General features: G+C 39.1%; 1 long non-coding RNA gene across 2 annotated transcripts in view; it reads left to right on the top strand.

Annotated features, from left to right (window-relative positions):
* LOC123378864 overlaps positions 1-24,048 on the top strand; it is a 369,979-nt gene that overhangs the window by 182,371 nt on the left and 163,560 nt on the right. The window lies entirely within an intron of this gene.

Below are 24,048 nucleotides of genomic sequence, written 5' to 3'. Positions count from 1 at the left end.
TGCACCAGCATTTCAAATCTCCTGGTAAATATTAGCTTTTCTACAAGAAAGCATTCTTTTTTTCCACTTTGGAAATACAAGATTTATATTATTCTAACTATCCTAATCAATCTTTGATTTAACACAAACATGCCTGGACTAAAAATCTGAATTTCAGGAATGTTAGTGCTGTGTCAGCCAAACTTGCATTCACTTACTTAGGCCTATAAGAAAAGCTCTGCCAAAGATCTCACAAAGGATACCAGTTCCTCAAATATGCAATCCAAAGGCTTTGTAGACACTTTCCATTCATCATTTGGAATAAACGACATATTCACAAATGGAAGATAGTGTAGTCTAGAGGCTGAAGCATGGAAATAGTAATCAGGATGTCTGGGTTCGGTTCTTGTCTCTGCCTCTGATCTACTCTGCTTTGTGAACGTTATTTACCCTGCTTATGCTTATACTTATACTTTGGCAAGACTGATATTAAGTAATAACTACCTCAGATGTTTTTTGTGAGGCTTAATTGCATGGATTGATTGCTTGTAAACGTGTGGTTCTCAGATGAAAAGTTTTATGTAAAGGGTATATAGAAGAGGTAAGTACTCGAAGTACTGGTGATAAGTAACTGATCAAAATAAAATTATGGTTGGGAGTTTTCCTATACTATAGTCGGAAATTTAGGACTATCTTCTGTGTTTTTTCACAATCTATGTGATTCTAGTCTAGTCTCATGTCAATTGCTTATCTCTTGGTAATGTCAGTGGGAACTAGACACCTAGATCAAGCCTATTCAAAGTAGAGTTCAAGTTCATCTAAAAACAGAAGGCGTTTGTCAGGATCCAGCTCTGACTCCACTTACCACAAAACACTGTAAGTAGATTAAAGGGATCTATGAAGTTGTATATTGGGAGTCAAATTCTGCTCTCAGTTGCATCTTTTTTTTTTAATTGGTGTCCATGAGGTAATTGAGGTACCTAAAAATATTTGACAGAATGTGTCATAAATGATAAGATTTGATTTAATTTCAGATAGCTTGTTGCTGCCATGAAGCACCATTGTTCATGCTTACAAGGAAGTATATTACCTAGTGGCATGAACTCTCTACTACAATCCTCAAAACTTCCATTTTCTATGTTGCAGTTTTACAGCATTGTATTATTAATAAAAAACAATTTAAAAACACACCAGATAAAGGAGTATAGAGGTGCTAAATTAGAGAGGTGGTAAATTAATATTTAAAACAACCATGCCAACCAAGACAAATCCATTTAAAAGGGTGGGGAGAATTTAGTGAATGAATATAACACATGCCCATTTGTGTCACTGGTCTGTAAAGTGGATCCCCCCCATACTTTTCAAAAAGTGACCAGAGATGGAGGCACTGATAGAAAAGATACGATTTTAATGTGTCATATGAAGACTGGGTATTCTACTCTATTGTATTTGGAGCTAATATGATTGATGATCTAAAATCTTGACTCAGATAAGATATTTTTATACCCAGCCTTAAAGTTGGTTTATCCAGCAACACATGGATTTCCTTAGCACTGGCATAGCTGGTTCTGTGCCCCATGTAGGGTTGCCAGATGTCCGGTTTTCAACTGGAACACCTGGTCGAAGAGGGACCCTCCCCAGCCTGGTGAAAATGAGTGAGCGAGCGAGGGTGGGGGAGAGCGAGGAATGGAGGAAGGGAGGATGGAGTGAGCATGGTGGGGCCGCAGAGAAGGAGCAGGGCAAGGGTGTTTGGTTTTGGCCATGTGGGCCAGTGCAGCTGTGCGTAATTAATAACTCCGAGAATAGAAAGCCTTAACAATTCCCTCCTTAACTACACTGAACAGAGCTCTGATGCAGCTGAGAATCTGGCCTTGAGATGTTTTAAAAGGTTTTTATTTATTTTTCTATTCATTAGTTGGTTATTGGGATGCAGTTTGTACGAAATATGCTATACAGAATTAAGGCCTGATCCTGCAATCCCTACGTGTCTTAGCAGTCTTTACTGACGTGAACAGTCCCATTTACTCCTGAGTTGAGAAAAGACTACTCACATGACTAAGGGCTTTTAGAATTGGGCCCCAAAGTTGTGCTATAATTTGTTTTGCTGAGTGAATAGTTAGTTTCTCATATACAAATATGTCAGAGAGTATTTGATGTCATTTCTTTACAACAAAACCCTAAACCTCAGGAAAAATGCATGGAAATATACTGAGGGTCCGATTTAAACTCCCCAAAGTAAGAAAATGGAGACTTAGCTGACCAAAGAGTTGCAGACTTATCTCCATTGTTTCAGAGGCTCCTAATTAGGGCTGATTTCACGTATAAGAAGTTCTAAGATACCTAGACATAATGGGGTGAGTTAAGGATGGAGTTTCAGCCTAAACTCTGAATTTCCTGGCTTTTGTGGATTTAACTTTATTTGAACACAGTTTTCTGTAGTTCAGTATAGAATTATTTTAGAGTAAAAATTGATAGGAAAATAGCTGACACCCTTTCTGCTGCTACTTCCCCTATTTAAAAAAAAAAGCTTTATCTTAATTAAAGTTTAATTAAGGATCACGTTTGGCAGTACTTTTCACACCGATCTACACCAGCAGATTTTCTAAGGCTTAACTTTATCGTGCAGAAAATCCTCTTTTATTACTCTCAACCTGTTGTAAAAGCTGTTGGCACAGAGCGATGGCTGCTTCATTCAGTGGCCTTGTTTGCCGCTGGAAAAATCCCAAGTCTCTAGAGATAGCACCACAGTGGTTCAATTTAATATCTGTCCTATCACTACAAGACTCTAGCTCATTATTAATGATACTATTCATTAATTTCTTGTTGGGCTGATGTTGTTATTTATTAAAATATTAAAGAAAGCTCCTGAGACACATACATAATGAGGGACACCTCCGTTTCATGAGCTTTACCAGCTGAAAGAATGAATATACTGTAGATTTACCCACACCACCATACTCTCCCTCCCTCATTAGTCCTGCTACATCTCTGAGTGACACTGTAAATTCATTTTGTGCATTGTCCAATCAGAGCATAATACAAATGTGGGGCTCTTTTTTTAATGAGCTATTCCTATGCAAAATGAATTGACTACTATCTAACTCATCTAATCTGTCTGTATTTTGGGGAAGAAATAAATTGCCTATATTTATATAGGAAATAAATAAAAGTTGACATATTTTTCCCTTTTCAGTCTTGTATTTTGAAAATTTCAACATAATAAATTCTACATTTTAAGAACCTGCCACCTTAGTTAACTAAATCCCAGCATGACATTTAAATGTGTGATAGTTGTATTTAAAAAAGCCTCACAAGTGGTTTGTATACTGCAGTGGTCATTTTATGTGCATTTGTACACGCATCCAGGTACAACCTATAGAAATTCTAAGGACACAATATGTATTGCTTACCCTTTTAATATAGAGATATTTTACATCACATCTGCTTAAAACACTCTTAAAATATATACAATGATATAAAGAAACACAACATATGTCAAAATAAACCAAATAAAATTGTAACCTTTTTAGAAATTATATCACAGTTTTGTTTTGATTATCTGAAGTAAAAAAGCCTCTTATTGTGTGTCTCTTTTGCTGTTTACTGAATGAACATGATGAAATCTGCATAACAATTGTGGTAGCATCTGAAGGTAAAGATTTAATTTGTTCTATATGGTGGTTATTTTCACCCCTGTACAAATAATTACTATGGAGAAGAAATGCCTCACTGTTTTGAGGGGATTAACTGGGCATAATTGCAGCCTGTTTTGATCCCTCTTTTAATAATGGATCCTCTCAATCCATATCCAGTATAGCAGCTTTGTGTGGATTGAAGGCTAATTTCAAAGCATTTATATATACCTAGAAGGTCTTTGTACTGTGAATTCACAGTCATTTGTTTCTGAGGAGAAAAATGCATTACATTTGTACTTTAGTGTTCAAAATATATAACGCAGCATCCTTATTCATAGTTAAGGACCAAACAACTACTGATGTCTAGCACAACAAATTTATAGTGACGTAATAATGGAGACACATACAACACTGAATGTATTGATTATATGGCAATAAATTATTTTAGAGATTACATTTTTTGGAATACATTGTTTTTAGTTTGTTCCCCACATGATGAAATATGGCCACTGTAATGTTGTGATCTGAAATAAAGTGAACCCCTGTATTCAGTGAAGTCATCTGTGGTACGTAACCATGAAGAAGAAAACTCTTTCCTCATGAAATATTTATGGCAAAAAGCCTATATAGTCTCCACTGATGCTTATGGACTGTTTATTGAAAATTAAACAACTTGAATGTACCTGGAGCATTTGTTTTATTTTAATTATGTGTTTTTAAATTTAGAAACTCCCCTCTCTTGTTTAAAGAGAGTAAGTCCTTTTGTACATGTGTGGGCTGGTGTTCCATGGTACTGATATGGTCAGGATATATGAATTTCTTCTTTGCTTTTGACTTCCTAACTCAAAGTTGACATCCATTTAATATATTATAATGTATATTTATAGATTTAAATTTTGTGCATTTAATGGAATATTATTTTCAGGTAAATGTATATATATTATACTCTTGAGTACAGTAGATCTGTCATTCCATAGATCAAGGTTACAGAAAACTTGAGTTGGGGATATTTACCTCAGCCCTGCAACCATGAAATTCAAAGAGAAATATTCTTTAAAATAGTTTTATGGAATTGCTATCTTTTACTGCAATTTGATAACCCCATGCAATGTGTTAGTGCAGTGACCACTTTGACAAGGTTACAAAAGAGCATTTACTAAGAGCTAGATTGTAAATTTATAATCTGCCTTAAGTAAAGGAAAAGTGCATAGCTGCCCTGCCCCAGCGGCAGACTACGGAGCTTTGAGAATCACAGGTCTCTCCCGGCTCCCCACTGGCCCTAGGGATTGCTACTGGTTTATACCAGTAGCAGATTATGTCCTCCTTCACCACTGCAGCTGTTCGGGCCAGTGTGTTGGGAAGGGAGAGCCCAGTCTTGGTCTATTACCTCCCCCAGCCTGCCTATTCCCTGTGTGGGAGCAGATGTTGTAGCCCCATAGAAGCTGCTCCCTATTTCTCCCCCCACTGCCCCCAAGCACTGGCACCAGCTGTCACAAAGCATGCCACAGGAGTGTACTGCTTTCATACATTTAGCCAAAAGAAGCGGTTCCTTTGTAAAGCGCTTTGAGATCTATTGATGAAAAGCACTAAATGCAAGCTAGGTGGTATTATTATTAGAGATGCTGTTTTATCTTAATATCATTTTCTCAAATGTTCTTTGTTTTGTGATTTTTATTCTTTATGTTGGATTATGAACAGGCATAAAAAAGGGGCCATTTCCTTTTGTTTGGTAGAATTGTTAGTCCTAGGTATGGCCAGTAAGTAGCAGTTGCATTTGGAGTTTGCAGCTCTGGAGGAAAACATTAGGAGTAAAAATTCTGCTCTTAGTTAAACTGGTGTAAATCTGGAGTAACTCCACTGAAGTAAATGTGAATTACGTCGCCCAGACCACGGAGGCCAGGCATGCCAATACTCAGGTGAATACCTGGCTGCCCGCGGAAGCCCACAAGGGGAAGGAGTCATTGGGAACTTCGCCGGTCAACTACCCCAGATCCAGAGGACCTGTGGTCTATAGCACAGGAAGACAGGGTAGAAAGTAGCCCAGGGAGCTAGTCCGTTGTGGATCCAAGTCCAGGTATCCTCTAGATTTAGTGTGAGATTTTCACCAGGTATCGGAGATTTTCTGTCATGCTCAAGAATGTCCTGCAGCACAGACATGGAGAAATGCTTAATGTCTTTCCTCAAGACTGAGGGATTCTGATCTCACACCAATATAAGTGAATACCTGCACTGAACTAAATAAAGTGATGTTAGTGTAATCCTAAGAATCAGGCCCTGAGCAATGATGAGGGTAGGAATTTTACAACCACTAATAAATATCTGAGTTTCGTATTGGAACCATAGGCATTTAAAAGAGTTTTGAGCCCCATCCTTTCTGTTAAGCCCCAAAATCTGACAGTCTAGGTCCTGCTTGTGGAACAGAAATAAACAGGTCTGGAATTTTAACTCCTGTCTGTCAGATAGAAAGGCCACCCAGCTATTTCATTATATCCTAATTAATAATATACCTCCATAAAAATCTTAATGCAGTTTCAGATAGCTTGTTGCTGCCATGAAGCTGCCAACAAACTGGGGTTTGGCTCAGCATGTTTCGGATGGATCCCCAGTGACCCAGCAAGGGGTACACTTGCCGCAGATAGGACCCTGGGCTGGAATCCAGTGGAGTAGGGAGGGCCTGGGTCCCCCTACCCCAGCTTCCAACCCATCCCTGGGTGGCGGCCCACGTCCTGCCTGGCCACCAGGTCATACTGCATTGCTTAGAAGGGCAGTCCTATTCACTTCAGCACCTCCTAGACCCTACTGCCCTGCCTGGCATAGCAGGGTGGCACTATTGACTCTGGCCACTAGGCCACACGGCCCTGCACAAATGGGTAGCTCCACATGCCCCATGCAGAAGGGTGGCCCTATTTGACTCTGGCTACTAGGCCAGGATTCCCTGCACAGACTCTGGCCACTAGGCCATGCTGCCGCAGGTTGAGAACCACTGATTTAGATGCATAAAAACCTATTTGAGGAAGGATTTTCTCACAGTTTTTAACCCAAGAAAATAAGCAAGTAGAATTACATATTTTTAACAACTAGTTTTGATGCTCTTTGTCTCGAGTGGAATTGGGTATAAAATTGCCATGTTGTTGTACTTACAGAGCACAGCACAGGATTTGCATCCTGGCTGTAGCCCATCTCTGTTTCTGATTTTGTTAATAAAGTACACAAGTAAAGATGGTTAAGGGGAGTTACTGATGGAGAGAGGTGGACAGAGTTTTGGTTTTGAATGGACAGGGAGAGAAAGGTAGTTCTGAGCAGGGAATGTCACATTTACTCTGAACTGGGTAAAAGAAACACATTTAAAACTTTATTTCGGAGTAGCTGCATATATTTACACATGTGCTGAACTTCCTCGATTACCGTAAAATCTGCAAATATTTTGGTTAAAAAACCCTATACTTTTCCTGTATGATTCCTCCTCAGAAAGGTGCTCATGTCACAGGCATCAGATGCAGCATGTGCGTTGCTTAAGTGTGGTGAAAGGTACTGACCCTCGACCATTCCCACTATTCATAGCCTCTGATGGACCACCTTCAGTTTCACATTCAGGATCCTTGCGTGCTGCTGCTTAGGTTCCTCAGGTCTGTTGCATGGTACGCTGTTGAGCTCAGCATTTGTTGGCACAGGGGTAGAACTACAGTATGGCCAACCCCCAAATGTTCAAGAAGAATGAATCAGCCACCCAAAAATAATAAGATTGAGATTTAAAAAAATACAGTAATACAGATAACACATTGGGTTCTTTTTATTTGCCTTATGGTGTTTGAACTTTTAGGGTACACTTGTCATATTTTCAAGCTTTTCTTCTGATTCATGAGGACTAGAAACTTTTTTTTTGCATAAAAACTGAGATTCTCTCATATTTGCATGACTCCAGGGGCTGGAGCTTTTAAGAAAAACACCAAATACTGTGAAATACGTGAGAAGATCATGTGAGTTTGCAGTGCTGAAACCATTAAGACACAATTATGCCTGGTCTTGCATCAGAGCTGTTTGCACTCTGAAACTGTCATGATATGCCAAGGTTCAAACTGCAATATTCAAGACAAATCCTGGCAGCAAACCGGTCAAAAGGGAAGCCTCTTACTGTGAAACCCAATATCTATTGTTTTCCCTTTCAAGTATATAGGGTAGTTGGATGTTGTAATAAAGGGTACTGTCTGCTTAATCAGAAATGAGCCTTTTTGAATTATTTTATAAGAGCCCAATGCCTGCTCTGTAGTTATAAGGGTCACATTTTTTACTGAAGTCTACCATTTTTTAGAATTAAAGCTACTGCCAATTAACTGTTCAAATTTATGGGATTTAAAACTTTTTTTGTGACCTAAATTCTGCTGAAAATATTTTGCTAAAATAAATGGAAACATGATCATTATAATTGGATGTGATTTTCAGTAAACTACAATTGCTTGAGGTCTCTGAGACTCAGTAGGAAGGGTTAATAACTTGAGAGAGGGGGAAAAAGAATGCATTTTGTATCTTCTGCAACTTGCAAGACTGTGAAATGTTTCCAAGTGTAATTTTCTTGAAGTTAAAGTTGGGGTTATTAAGGTTCACTTAACAGATAAAGTTTGCCACAATTTTCTTGGTCTCCATGATAAGATGACAAGATTTCTAATTTATAAAACCAGGATAGCATGTTGGGGGCTATGAACCATGCTCCAGGGATATGTTGAGGTATTTCTTGCTCTTCCCTTTCACATATATCCTTATTTACAAAGAAATTTGAAAGCAGTGTGCTTCGACTGCAACAGTAACCCATCTGAATTGTCTTCATTTTTTTCTATTTGCAAGTAGTCAGTGGAATCTGTGTAACCTCCATGAAAAACACAGGAATTTGAAGTGTTTGCTGACCACTTCTGGTGTCATTAGTTCTAATGGCTTCTTTGTGCTGGTGACTTGCTTAAAATACTTTATTTTTGTTCTTTAAGTTTAAATGATCATTCTAATTGAAACTGCCTGGCTGGCAGTTATATCAGAATATAAATTAACAGTTAATATTAATGTAAAGGAAGATCGTTTTACTATGCAGAATTTGGGAACTTATACTTTATTTTTCATTATTTACTGGGTACTTTACAGACAAATAAGATATGGTCCTATCCCAAGGAGTTTACAATACAGTTCAAACACAAACAACATATACGAAGACACACAATATACATGGCAGGCTGGTGTATGCTGGAGATGGCATAGGAATCTTGAGTTTATAATAGCACCCAATGTAAAAACAAAGCAAAAACATCAAAAGCCCGGCTAAACAAATAGTTTGTAGACTATTGCCAAATTTGATGAAGCCAGATTCCAGAGGTGTGAGCTCTCCACTGAGAATGCCCAGCTGATAGCTATATAAAGTATAAACCTGAGCATCAACAACAAAAGCAACCCAGCAGATAGTAATTGCTATGGTAGTGTTAAAACCCTATAAAACAGGGGTAGGCAACCTATGGCATGCGTGTTGAAGGTGGCATGCGAGCTGATTTTCAGTGGCACTCACACTGCCCGGGTCCTGGCCACCAGCCCGGGGGGCTCTGCATTTTAATTTAATTTTAAATGAAGCTTCTTAAACATTTTAAAAACCTTATTTACTTTACATACAACAATAGTTTAGTTATATATTATAGACTTATAGAAAGAGACCTTCTAAAAACGTTAAAATGTATTCCTGGCACGTGAAACCTTAAATTAGAGTGAATAAATGAAGACTCGGCACACCACTTCTGAAAGGTTGCCGACCTCTGCTATAAAAGATTCTAGTTTATAATATTATCAAACAGATCTATAAACATATAATATTTGTACTGTTTCAAATTAATTCAAAACTCAATATTACAAATTCTCCTGAAATTTTAACAAGCTATATACATTCTCCTGTTCTTTGAGTAGTGTCCCTATGGGTGCTCATGCGCCTCTCAACCTCTTGATTGGAAATTTGTAGCTAGCAGTGCCTGTTCAGCCCATGCATGTGTCCTATGCCTTCTAGCGGCAGGCATTGAGGTTATATAAAGGTGCGCAGGCGAACCCCCCGCTCTGTTCCTTCTCTGTTGCCTTGGCCTGAGATGGAACACTAGTGTTTCCACCTAGAGTGAACTCAGCCTTTTCTCTTTTCTACAAAGTTAGTTTGTTTATAGTTGTAGGTTACTGTTTAGCATTTAGTATAGTTAGTTTTAGGTGAAAGGGCTGTTTTACCCTGTTTTCTCCAGGGAGACTTGTCTTCGCCTGGTGGTGTGTGCATGGTTCACCAGGCTTCCGCCATTGCCTCTCTTGCACAGAAAGAGACATAAGTTCTAGAGGAAGAGGGCTGCCTATCTGCCCCCACGACCACCTAGATGTCCTCTAAACTGTAGTTTTGATGGGTTCGTCGAGGGTTTGAATTCTCCCACTCCTCTGAATTTATAGTTACGCCCTGTAGCTCACCTCCCACCCCCTGGGGACTGCCTTATCCACTTCCACCAGGCTTAGGAGTGGCTCACCACAGTCCAGTGGGTCTTGGATGTCATAACATCAGGCTACATTATTTTGTCACTTCTTCCCTTCCCTGTCCCTCTTCAGGGACCCCTCTCATGAACTTCTACTAAAGCAAGAAGTGGATTCTCTTCTCTGACTAGGAGCAGTAGAACTGGTCCCTCCCTGTTACAGGGCATGGGGTTCTACTCAAAATGCTTCCTACTACCAAAGAAGGACAGAGGTTGGAGGCTGAACTTAGACCTAAGGCAGCTGAACAAGTTCATGAAGCCTCAAAAGTTCAGGATAGTGACTCTAGCAACTATAATTCCTTCACTAGAGGAATGAGGATTGTTTTTCATCCATCATCCTACAAGACACCTACTTCCATATAAGTATATACCCATCTCACAGGTAATACCTATGATTTAGCATAGGTCAAGATAATTTCTAGTACCAAGTGCTCCCCTTCAGCCTATCCTGGGCACTGTGGGTGTTTTCGAAGGTTCTAGCTGTAGTGGTGGCTTACCTTCAACAGGACTGCTCTTCTGAGATGGTGTTATTGTCCACCCAGAAGGCCCTTGTTCTGTTTTAAGAGTTGGATCTATAGCTGAATGTAAAGGAAACCACATTAGCACTGGCACAAAGAATAGAGTTTATAGGGCTGTGCTTGGACTCAATGACATCCAGAGCATACCTCCCTTTAGACAGATTTGTGACCTTGTCATGACTGGTAGGGACAATTCAGAAAAGCCCATAGGCCACAGTATCTCCAATTTTTGGGCCACATGGCAGCTTACACCTTTGTAACAATAATGCAAGGCTATGCCTCCACTGCTTTGGCTACGAACTGCCTATTCTCCAACCAGGGGCACCTTTGACAGGTGCATGACAATCTCCTTCCATGTAAAGAACTCTCTAAACTGGTAAAAGGAGCAACTCCACGTCTATGCAGGCATCCCTTTCTATCTCCAAACCCCATCATGACCGACTCATTCGTGGTAGAATGGAGGGCCCACCTTGACAACCTCACAGTTCAGAGTAGTTGGACAGTCCATGAAACCAGAGCTCCACATCAACCTGACTGCCCTGAGCTCCACATCAACCTGCTGGAGCTCAGGGCAGTCAGGAATGCTTGCCTCTGTTTCCTGCCCTTCATCAGAGGCAAAACAATCAGGGTTATGATGTGGAACATGTTCTTCATGTTTTACAATAAGCTGGGATGAGCAAAATCCCTCTCCTTGTGTGCTTGAAGATACAAAGCTGTGGAATTGGCGCATAACCATCATATCCAGATTTCAGCAGTCTATCTTCCAGACAGCCGAGGCAAGCTTCATACCCTTACCTACTTCAACACTGTGTCCAACTGCCGAACACCCTCCTGACCATTCCTCATCTCCTGTCTCAGGATGTGGGTTGCATGTTTCACCCCACCTGGCAGTTCTGTGCCTCAGAGCATGACTGCTGGGTGATTCTCAGCAACAGAGATTTCCTGCTCTATTGCGGTACAGCAGGTGTTATTAAAAAGTAGAAAGCACAAATCTTTGCCCGAGAGAGGTGTGTTCTGGGAGCTGGAAATCTAACCATGTGTACTCCTGGTGGACCACGGAGGGGTGGGGAAATACAGATGTAGTTGCCCAAAGCTGTTTGTTCTATTAATGTGGAGAACAGAGCAGCCAAATGGCCATGTTCTGCCTTAAGTACACACTTGGGGGGCTCCAACTGATTTCAACTAAAGCCCCTTCTCAGACCTGAGAACAGAATTTAGCCCAAACTTTGTAGATGTTTACAATGAAGGCCGTTGGCCCATTTTTTGAAATTGGGCACCAAATTTAGAATTCCCAAGCATGGAAATATGTATCCTATGTTAATCACCCAGGACTGAAAGCTCTGTCCACTGTCTGATTTCACAGAGAGGTGGATGAAACATTTTAAAGCCAAATAATAACCAGCCTGAATCTGAGCCTAATCTGTACCAAAGTCCCATCTCCCCACAGCTTTACTAACAGAGTCACTAGCACCTCTTAATATACCTCTCTCCTTTCCGAGCTATCGGTCTCCTAGTGATCTCCTTTCCTCAACACTGCCCCCCCCCTCTCTCCATATATATATATTGATAAATTTGTAGGGCTTATCTCTCATTCACTTCATATTTCCTGTAGTTTGTGCCTAAGTACATGGGCTCTGTTCAGACTTCCCTTCTCCCTCCCTGCACCCCGGGACCTTTAGGCAAGACGTTTTAGATCAGAGACAGGGATTTGAACTGTCAGAGCAAATGGACTGGGAGCTAGTGGAGGGATTGGAGCACATAGGTGGTGTGCTCATGGTGGCCTGTGCTATTGGGGAAGCAGGATACAGTATTCTGCCTGAGGCGGAGCCTCTGTATTTAGAGCCCTGCACAGATACAAAAATTTAGATATGTATCCGATCCACAATGCACAAAGATGGTAAACAATCCAACCGCATCTGCGAATATGAAGTGTATATCCGTGGATTTGCAGGGCTCTCTATCTGTATTGATTCCACCTTCAGCCCAGACACAGTTGTGGTAATCTAGTCAGAAGGTGAATGGTGACAGATGGACTGTGCCACAGTGATTCACACATCTCCAAGAGGAAGGAATGAAATTCCCCAGCAAGATGAAAGTGGAAAAAGGGATTGTTTTCCATTGATGCTACATGAATGTCTAAGCTGAACAATGAGTCAACAGGATCACTGTGTGCACCACTGTGGTGACCGGCGCAGTCTTTACAATGGAAGAGAGGTATAAAGTTCCAGTTCTTAAACTGTTTCTCTGTTGTGAGTAACATCACTTTGGTCATGCCCAGGTTTAGTCTGAGCCAGTTGTTCTTTATCCAGCTGATCCCTTGCTGGCATTTTGACACTGTGTAATAGCACTGATTGTGTCTGTGGAATATGGACTCCACAGCTGAGTGTCATCTGTGTATTGTTGGCAGAGGAGCCTTTGGTCTCTCACCATCTCTCCAAGTAGATTCTGAGGCAGATGTTGAGGAGCATTGCATGCATTGCCCTTCTTGGTGAACATTTGTTACTGTGTTGTATTACACTATTCCCATGCACTGCTATAGACTAGGGACCGAATGGCTGGGCAGCAGTTCTGCAGAAAGGGACCGAGGGGTTACAGTGGACGAAAAGCTGGATATGAGTCAACAGTGTGCCCTTGTTGCCAAGAAGGCTAATGGCATTTTGGGTTGTATAAGTAGGGGCATTTCCAGCAGATCGAGGGATGTGATCATTCCCCTCTATTCAGCACTGGTGAGGCCTCATTTGGAGTACTGTGTCCAGTTTTGGGCCCCACACTACAAGAAGGATGTGGATAAATTGGAGAGAGTCCAGCGGAGGGCAACAAAAATGATTAGGGGGCTGGAGCACATGACTTATGAGGAGAGGCTGAGGGAACTGAGATTGTTTAGCCTGCAGAAAAGAAGAATGAGGGGGGATTTGATAGCTGCTTTCAACTACCTGAAAGGGGGTTCCAAAGAGGAAGGATCTAGACTGTTCTCAGTAGTACCAGATGATAGAACAAGGAGTAATGGTCTCAAGTTGCAGTGGGAGAGGTTTAGGTTCGATATTAGGAAAAACTTTTTCACTAAGAGGGTGGTGAAGCACTGGAATGGGTTGCCTAGGGAGGTGGTGGAATCTCCTTCCTTAGAGGTTTTTAAGGTCAGGCTTGACAAAGCTCTGGCTGGGATGATTTAGTTGGGAATTGGTCCTGCTTTGAGCAGGGGGTTGGACTAGATGACCTCCTGAGGTCCCTTCCAACCCTGAGATTCTATGATTCTATGAAAGGAGGACACAGTCTTTGCCTTGAAGAGCTTATGATCTAAGAGGACAAGCAACTTATGAAGGATGGAGGAGAAGGATACAACCAAATATATGCATTCAAAATATAAATATTCTCTTTTGTCTGTCCATTATTACAGTATTTGGCTAATATCTCGCAGATGTTACAGAAAAAGTGAGTCTTGAGGAATGGCATTAAGTTTCAATTAAGGGAAGAAATTCCTTAGATAAGTTGCAGTGGAAGAAAGCCCAAAGACAGGTCATTGTCCCATATAGCACTTTAAAATTTTAGTTAACACATTAGTCTGTGGTATAATGCTACCCTTTAGAACATTACAATTTATTTAAATATTGAAAAACAACTGACAGGTTCTCTTTGCTTCTGCAGAAATCAATGACAGGAGTTTTGGGACTAGAAAATAGCAGTTGAGACTCTCTACGGTAGGCAGTGCCAACCTTATTTTTAATCATATACATTAGAATCTTTACATGCTGCTGTAAATTGACTGAGTGCCCCTTTGTGTTTAAAATTTTCCTTCCCATTTTCAGATGTTATCGGTCTCCACTGGAATTTAGACACCCTTGAGAATGTGTGTGTGGTTTCATTGCCCATGTCAAGAAATTTACACAACACACTAATGTAAAATCAAATTCATTTTGTTGTTTTTTCTTCCCTTGCCCGGACAGTTTTTTTTTCTCCTCTGCTACAGTTTAAAATAGTCTTGAGAGAATCAATAAAATAAGCTTATGGCCTCAGTTTCTAATGAATGATTGAGTTGCAATCAGTACAGTTAGAACCTGAGTTCAGGAGAAGGAGAGAGACGTGACTGTGTTAATATGTTCTAGTTATTTTTTTTCCCTTCCAGAACTGTAATATGTTATCCATACTTAAATTGGTAGGTGGAAATAAATGGAGCCTCTTAGTGAACTCTAATCTTCCTTAGTTGCACATGCCCTAGAGAATGCTCCACTGCTTTTCAGATGATAATAATTACAGCCAAAATGATGTTCTGCAAGCCTCCCTTATCTTAAATTAGGATAAGATTAAGGTCTAAGAATTCTATTTATGTTAGGTTTTTGGAAATAATGGATGTCTGGTTCAGATTTCTTCAGCATTCTAGAATATTTATTTCTTGTTTTACTTCTGTTCTCACTGACCACTCATGCTCTTATCTTTCATGGCTTAAAAAAATTGAAAGGTAAAAAAATGAAATCTGTGTTCCTTAAATTAATACTTTGGTTGATAGGTTTTCGTAGTTTGTGGATTTAACACACAAGAGTCCCTGTTACAAATAAAACAGATTTGCACAATATTTTAACAAACCCATCAAATATAAAGGAAAACTTGCCTCTCTTTGCTTACAAGTTATTATTCAGTAGTTCTGAACAGTCATAGGAAAAATATGTAATGGGTTCAGATTTTGAAAACATACCTATTATAAACTGGTATTTCATGTTATCAAACCCTTATGCTTTCATGAATCTAAAATTGTACAAAAAAGTGTGTAAAAGTTTCAGAAAGTTATAACAAACAAAAATAGGGCTATGCTCATTTACACTCTAAAAATAAAGTAGCTCAAGAGTGATTTATGTATCAAACTCATTTCTATTCCCTACTTTTCAAGCTCGCAATGCATATGTTTTGTGGCTGTAATTATGATCCTCAGGGTGTGCAAGCCAAAGGTGGCAGAGTCAGACAAAAAAACATTAGGAGATTGATGACATGGTATTTTGCTAATACAATGCAAAATGTACTAACAGATTATGAAGCTCATACTTACCCCTTCTGCTAATATGATCTAAATTTTGTTTCCTTTCCAACTTCTGAACTGATCTCTCACTCATCTCAACTGTCTTTATTATAAAAAAAATGAAGAAACCCCCTTAATAAAAATGAAAATAGGAATACAAAATAATCTCACCATCATCTGGGTAAAAAAGTCTCTTTTGCACACACGATAAGTTAATGCTACCTGGAAAGATACAGAAGGGAGATTTAACATATGCAGAGAACTAACACAATCACAATAGTTTTCTAACATACTTTGAATCAGGCATAATGCATAATTGCCTATCGTTTTCCTTAGGAACAGGGTTCAGTAAAAACAGTTAAAAATAGATTATAAATGTGAGTAAAGTGTTTTTGGTTAGTTGTGACAAATGGACTGTAATAAACTTTATCTGGCACTTATTTCTTATGCATTACTTATGGGCTTTGCAACATAGAAATAAAGACAAGCTGGAACATCCAGAGGTATTAGCTTTTAAAAGAAAACTTCTTCATCTCTCATGATCATTTCTCTCTGTTATCGGTTGTTGAAGTGGGGACGATGTCACAACCTGCACCTTCCTGGGCACACATCTTGTCCAGCACCATGTCTGTGAGTCACTAGTGCAGACTTTTGACTCCTCTAAGCTTCTCTCTCAGGACACTTGCCTGTAAATATTGGGCAATCCTGGCTGCCTTTCCTTACTCTCTTTTGAAGCCCCACAGATCTCTTTAAACCCACTGATTCACTATATCTCTGACCTCAGGGTTCGACAAACCACTAAACTTTTATTTAACTAGATTAAACATAACATACATCACAGCAGCTTTCAGTAACCCTTCTAACTTCTTACTGCAAGAAGGAAAGCCTAATTTTATAAGATCCTGGCAATGCTTCCCTCCCTCACTACAGTCTAGCTCTCCAGTCCCCTCTGTGATCATGCTCCCTCTCTCCTTTGGAGCCAACCAACGACAGTTTTTCAAATTGAACCCTCCACAAAGTTTCAAGTGGGCAGTCTGGATGGAGTTTCCATCCAGGAGTCCAAGCCTTTGTGTGTCCGTGCACTCAGCAGCATGTGTTCTTTCTAGTCTTTGTCTTCATGTTGTTGGACAATTTCCCTTAACAAACTTTATCGTATCACATCATCATACAATTTCCAGTTAACATAGTTCCTTCTGCACTGTGGACCATGTGACGGAAGAGAATATGTGTGGGATTAGAAGGTGAGATAGTGGGCACCTTGTGATTGGAAGGTTGTCATCCATGGACCTCTCCTCCCTTCCCCCTTACTTTCTGTCTTCAACACACTTTATCTCTGTTTATTCTCTATCACTCTCTTCTCTCGGTCTTCCCTCATCTTACCACCGTGCCGCCTCCCACCAACCAATAGTTGTAGCTACTTGCATTAATGCTGAAAACCCCAGTGACTTATATGCTATGGATTGTGGCAAAAATAGGGATGAAAATCTGCACCTTTTTTGTTTGTATGTCTGTGTTACACACACAAGTGCCTGTATTAAGTGATATGTTTCCAAAACTTCTATGCATTTTTTTTATTTTCTAAAGGAAAAATCAGTATCAGATTTTGAGCAATAACAAGCTGCAGGTATGTATGATTCCAGAAAAGCATCAGTAAGGAAGCAGATTCAAGATTTCTAGAGACTGTTATAGGCTATAGTAAATAATGATATCTGATTAAAACCCTGACAGGTTTTCTTTTTATGGTTCCTGCAGCATGTTCATTTTGAACATATGGATCTTTGCTTTTAAATTTCCAAATCCTGTTTTTCATGCACTAAACATAGTCCATGTATTAATTTAAACAGGAAAATTAGGGCTCTGATCGACTCCCGTTGAAGTAAATGGAAACACTCTAATAGGAAGAAGAGTGAAGTTGGGCCCTTAATTCATGAAAACTATTCTACAAGAGCTTTCATGTATGTAACACAACAGCAATAAGCGAAATTCACAATTTAGAATGAAACATAGCATGTAACGACCACCGCTGAAAGGTGGTGAGTTAAAATGGAGCTGGAGTGACATCTCACATGAATCTCCTACTCATTTCAGCAAATCGGGTGAGATACCTGGCTCCTGCAAGATCTCGTTTTGTATTGTCTTGTTTTTCAGTATGTGTCCTTCAGGGCTAGTCATCTACATGAGCAAAATAAGTGATGCAATAAACTGCTTACTTGGCAACTTATGTGCTGGCCTGATCTCTTCCTCCTGCAGAAAGAACAAATGTGGGGAGGCAATGCCTAGCCTAATTCTTGAATTCAGCTGTGTGAGACTACATTCTTGTGTGGAGTCTTGCAAATCAAAAGGCCAGCCTTGTGTTCAGAGGGTGGTATGCCTTTAAATGATCTCACGTGGCCTTACTTTGAAGATAAAAAATGATAAAATGCTACGTATTGTGTCCTGTCTTACTGATACACAGGGATCAAGGGTGAATAAATAGGCTTTAATGTGCTCATTGTGCTTATTCAGATTTTGATGTGGGTGTTTCATGTTGTCATCTGGTACATTTTGAGTTTAGTTATATTTTCTTGGTGGTTATACCCTCAATGTTCTTTTAATGCAGTAGTTTTGGATTTTCATGGCCTTATTAATTAGATAATACAGTATATTAAAGTTTTAACCAAATAACAAATTCGCTTTAAAAAAAAAACTTTAAGACACTTTTCACAGTTTAGGGGTTTATTTTTTTTTGCGTGTCTCAGAAAATGAGGCACGTTTTTTCCTGTACGGTGTGGTGTGGTAAAGGCGGACTCTCAGGTTCAAGACTGTGAAGACGTCCTACTGGCAGCTGGACACAGAGGAAGTTGGTGGGAAAGAGGGATTGTTATGTGGGGGAAGGAACACTGGAAAAAAATTGTACTGTACCTTTGACAAATTGTTTTTGTGCTGTTTGTCTATATCTGTGTGTCTGTCTTGTATTTCAGATTGTCAGCTCTTTGGGGAGTGGGGTTGTCTTCTGTATGAATACAGTGCCTAGCACAGTACCACCCCAGCTGTGGTTTAGGCCTTTAAGCTCTGCCAGAATACAAATTATTAATAGAAGTAATAATAATAATGAGTGAATCCACAGTGAAGAACAAACCTTTGGTAACTCTTTTTCGCACAGAATCATTACCATCTCCTGGGAGTAAACATAGTGGGTCATTTAATATCCATGACACTAATTAACCTTGGCAAAATGTTGGAGAGTGATTGCAACTGTGATGTGCCTGAAAAATCAAGAAACTGATAAATGGTTTTGCAAGTGCAAACCCATGCTTCCCCCCCACCCAATACATTCTTAATGCTTAGAGAATAGAGCTACACCAAACTCTCATTTTCTGTTTCACAAATATTCGCATGTGAACATAGGTTTCCATGTGCATTTACAAGACTTTGGTGAGTTGATCACTTCCACGAACATGGTTCTTTGTACTAAAAAGAGTGGAGGAACAAATCTCAAGGTTTTCACAGAGCTGCTCAGTGGAAATTTGCAGACACATATTCAAGTATAGTAGCAGAACCAGCTTTTTCCTGGAAAGAAAATTGCATTTCATTGATGTGGAATGCAACAAAAAAGTGAAGTCAAAATTTTAAAATCACCTGCCCCCTTTTTATTTTTCTTTTAACTTGTAACAAAACTGATAAACGCATGCTCACCCAGCTGCTTGCTGTGGAAATGTTTACTCCGCTTATGGAATGTTTTGGTAAGAATGTTTCTGGCATTAAGCTATGTGTAAGTGGGAGAATGGTCCCACTATTGTGGGGAACTTTCCTGGCTTATGCACTACCCCAGTGAAGTGGGCTAGCGAAAGGATCTGAGCCTCAGCTCCAGCTTTACTCTGTCTCAGTGCTGCTGCTGCTCTGCCTCCAGCTCCCTGGGCTGCTTTTCTGGCCCCTCCGGATCTGGCACAGCTCTACTCCCCAGCTCAGCATGGGCCCCTGGGCTCTCCTTAGCTCGACTCACTCTGTCTGACCCAGGCAATTCCAGCTCACATGGAGAATGGGACCCACCATGGCCACCTGACTCTCTGATTAGCTTGCCTGCCCTTGTCAATCAGGCTGACCGGGAGCATTGGCCTCTCCCCATTGTTCCTGGGGACTGTCAATCACAGGGTCCTGATTTCCCATCAACCCTTCCCCCTCCTTTTGGTACTGGGAGTTAGCCAACCAACCCCCCCTCTCTCCTCCCTGAGTTTTACTAAGGGGCCAACAGTCCTGTTACATATGGAGCAATGAGACTACATGAGCAATCTGCTTGTTATAGGGTATTGTTCAGACCTCACTCTCACTGTTTTTTCACCATTGTAACAACATTGACTTCAGTGGAATTACTCCTAATTTACACCAATGTAACTGAAATCAGAATCATCCCCCATGTATTATTCAGCTGAACATAATCAAGAATTTCCTGCAGTTTTGAAAAAGAGATAATGAAATAGCTGAAAATGCTGAAATTTGCTAATATTTCTGTGTTACACTAGTATTGTAGCAAGTTAATACAATATTGCACATATCTAGCAGGATGGGAAACTATTAGTGTTTCGTTTGACTATAAAAGCTCCATTGTTGTTTATTCTGGGTAGGTTTCATTGATGCCTCTAAATTTAGGTGCAAAATAGACACATCTTTGTACTAAAACACATGCACGCGTTTGAGTGAAGTGCTCAGACTGCACAGTTTGTATGTGCACTGCAGCCTTGGAAAAAAGTAAGCTGTGTTAATGCCCTTTCTGATCAGAGACCATATGATCTCATTTGACAAGGCACATAATAGAGCTACTCATTTGTGTTGCTATGAGAGTCACATTCCAAATACTTCAGTTAATAAAACATTTCCCCTTTTATTCAATGATGGCTGTAGTTTATTTCCCCCACCCTTTCTGCCTTTCCCCTTAACCTTCCCTCTCATTTTCAGAGTCCTTTGCAATGATGCTTTCTGACAGTGCTTCACAAACAGACCTCTGCTATTACTGAGTTACCAAAACACTGTTGAGCATTTAGCTCCGCAATAGAAGCCATTTCCTCCCGTAGCAATATTGCTGTAAACACTGCGTCCCTAACTAAATGGAATGTATTGAGTTGGAGTGGAAGTGTATAATGGGTGGTTCAGGGAATGGTGTTAGGACTGATCTTATTTAGCATCTGAAAGAGCAAGTTAATGACACACTAATGAAATTCTCACAGGAAGCTATACTATGAAGGGATTTGTGAGCAGAGAACTAATGCAAGGGGACCTAGAAAGATTAGGAAATACCAAAATGAAATATGAAAGCAAGTACATATGGGAAAAATAATTTGAAACAGTGAAATTCAACTGAAGGAAGAAACCTGAAAAAAAGTAATGGTGAAAAAAACCTTGTAGTGATAGTGGACAGCAAATTAGACATGAGTTTGCAATTATGGCCTGTAATTATACCATGCCTAAAATACTGCATTTATTTCTGAACATCTCCAATACCAGACATTTTTTGTCTGGCCTTCCTCTAGTTTGGCAATATTTATCAGGAATGAAAGGGATTAGTTGATAAGGAAAGATTAAAATATCTAAATCTGTATAGCTTGCTTAGGCAGTTACAGAATAGGGAGTGTGATGAGGATTGTCAAATATTAAAAGGGTGTAAACACCAAGGCTGGAGAGAAATTATTTCACATTGTCCAGGGGTTATAACTAGAAGTAATGGGATGAAATTAAGAAAGGGAAAATGTTTAGGCTGAGAATCATATATTTTGAAAGTGAGATATTGTGGATTGTGGAACTGTGCTATGGGGAATGGTGGAAATTCACTGCTTGGGCCTTTTAAAATAAAACTGGGAAAAACATTAGGAAAATATACTGAAGAGAACAATCTTGCATTGAGGGGGAAATGATTGCATGATGCAATAAAGCCTTTTCTATCTCTAACTAGGATCCAAATATGATTCCATGACCTAACAAATTGAAATTCAGGGAAAAACTTTCCCATAATTGTGCAAGAATAATGATTTCCCTTGTAGTTCCCATGGTATTGTTGAAAATATAGTATGCTTAATTCCATTTCAACTAAGAATTAATAAATGAATGTCCCCTCATGGTATCAAAACCACTGAGATTTCCCACTATTTAGAGTGTTTAACAGAATACAAAGTAATGTTTACTTTGGATCTCCATTTGGGCAAAACCCCCATTGACATAATTTTTTTCTTTTTCAATGGAACTAAGCTGATTTACACCAACTGAATATCTGGCCCATTATGTAAACAATAGGCAATAGGAAGCACAGATTGGGTAAAAATGTTCATATTAAGGAAACCACACAAAACCCTTTTTCTTGGTAAACCTTTGAGTTGATTCTGCCTTATTAGTTGTTCCTATTGGAAATTTAAATTATTTTACTATATGTTACACGTTTCATCAGAAAAATTTAACACAAAACTAATTTTCCTAATGGTATTTCAAACACGTATTTAATGATGTTACTAATCAGTTTGTTACTAATTGTTCCATTTTTCTTATGATAGTGTAAATACCTCCTATTATCTTGTCTCCCGGTCTGTGTGACTGGGGCAGTGATCAAATACTGAGTAGCATTCATGGTCTGTTCCCCATTTTCAGTTACCGTGAAGTGCAGCCCTCTGAAATAAAGAACTAGCATGGACGTGTTCCATGAACACAGGGATTTCAAGATGTTTTTGATATGAATTAATTAATTTTTTTCCTAAGAAGCAAAGAGGAAATATACCTGATTTAAAATGTAGACTACACATAGCATGAGCGGCAAGATTATGAAACCCGTATGCACTTACATGAGAAAACAGGTTGTTTATTACAAGTAACTGTGTAACATGATTTCACAATATGCAGAGAAATCACTTGGGTTTCACTAGACACATTGCTAGTGTGGTTTTGACTGATATGATCTTTGACAAATTGGCACCTTTGTACACCTGGCAACAAAGGCTCCATGTGTCTAGCCATCTTATTTTGTGATCTATTTGTTAAGGTGCTCTGTTAAATTAAAATAGAGCGTGCTTTATTAATATTTGAAATCTTGCTAATTTTTCAATGCACTTTTCATACATTTCCCGCATTTTGGTTCTCACATTGTATTGTATTGACCATAACATTAAAGTTAGGCATTCTTATAGTGTCTTTTATATTCCCTAAGAGGTTTTTAAAATCTTTCATTTGATAGTGAGTTCCTCCTGCAAGTGTCTATATTTCTGATTCTGTACTAAAATAAATTCCTTTGCAAAGTCTCAGTAACATTGCACCCAAAATCTCAATGTCCTTATTTTGGCTCAGAGTTTGATTAGGGCTGCTGCCATTTATTACAGATTAAAATCACATTCAAAGTCTTTATATTTGGAGATTTACACTCAAGCAAAATCACTATCTTCTCCCAAATCAGAACACTTTCAAAGCACATCTGATTCTGGACACTTTATTTCCTCTAAAGCTTTTTGCCACCTGCTTGGAACTCATGCTATCTGATTTTATATATATATATATATATATATATATATATGACTGCCATTAGACTGAAATGATTTTTCTTCAGTTTGCTCAAAGCCAGATTTAAAGTCAGGTCCCAGAGGTAACAGGAAAGTCGATCCCCTAAGCTACTCAGTCATTGTTTGCTTTTTTTACATGTAATATCCTATTTCTAAGCCAGAGTGTAATTTAAAATACAACATGCACTACATAAATATGTCCTTTGGAAATTTTGTAATATGACATTTAATAGAAATTAATTGCATTTATTATCATGTTTGTTCTAAACCTCCACCTCTCCCAAACCAAGCCATAACAAAAAACAAACCTGAAAAATGGATAAATCTACTTGGTTATTCAAAAACATTTCTCAGTCTTATTCTCTTTTTCTATAGTTCTACTGCTTTAAATCAATGTTGCTACAGTAATTCTGCTGAACTCATTAAAAATATACCCATGGATATATAATTTACAGTATAGTAGTTCACCTAAAAATGAAATCTGAACCTCTCCTCCCATATTAGTTATGTTTTAATATCACTTAAAACATACAGATTTGTAGGGAAATCCAAAAAAGATCTCCATATTTATTGTAGTGCTCAGAACAGCAAAGGGTTATTCTAGCCTAGGCGTTGTAAGTACAAGCAACAGGACTCCATTGGCTTTAATTTGTCCATGTCTTTCATTTGATACTACCAGTATTAATAGCTTTGCAAGGAAATTCTGCAGTCATTAATCATAATAATTAATCAGATCCAATTATATTGCATATAAATGCGAACAAATTGCTGAAAAAATAATGATCTATCACCAACATGTCACAAGGAAAAAGAGACTAAAATAGTAATTAGAAGCAGGGATTTAGTTGTGTACAAGTACACTGCAACTGATTTTAACAGTGT

The sequence above is a fragment of the Mauremys mutica genome, chromosome 10 (genome assembly GCF_020497125.1).
Source record: "Mauremys mutica isolate MM-2020 ecotype Southern chromosome 10, ASM2049712v1, whole genome shotgun sequence".
Lineage (NCBI taxonomy): Eukaryota > Metazoa > Chordata > Testudines > Geoemydidae > Mauremys > Mauremys mutica.
This window is presented reverse-complemented; position numbering and strand designations above follow the sequence as displayed.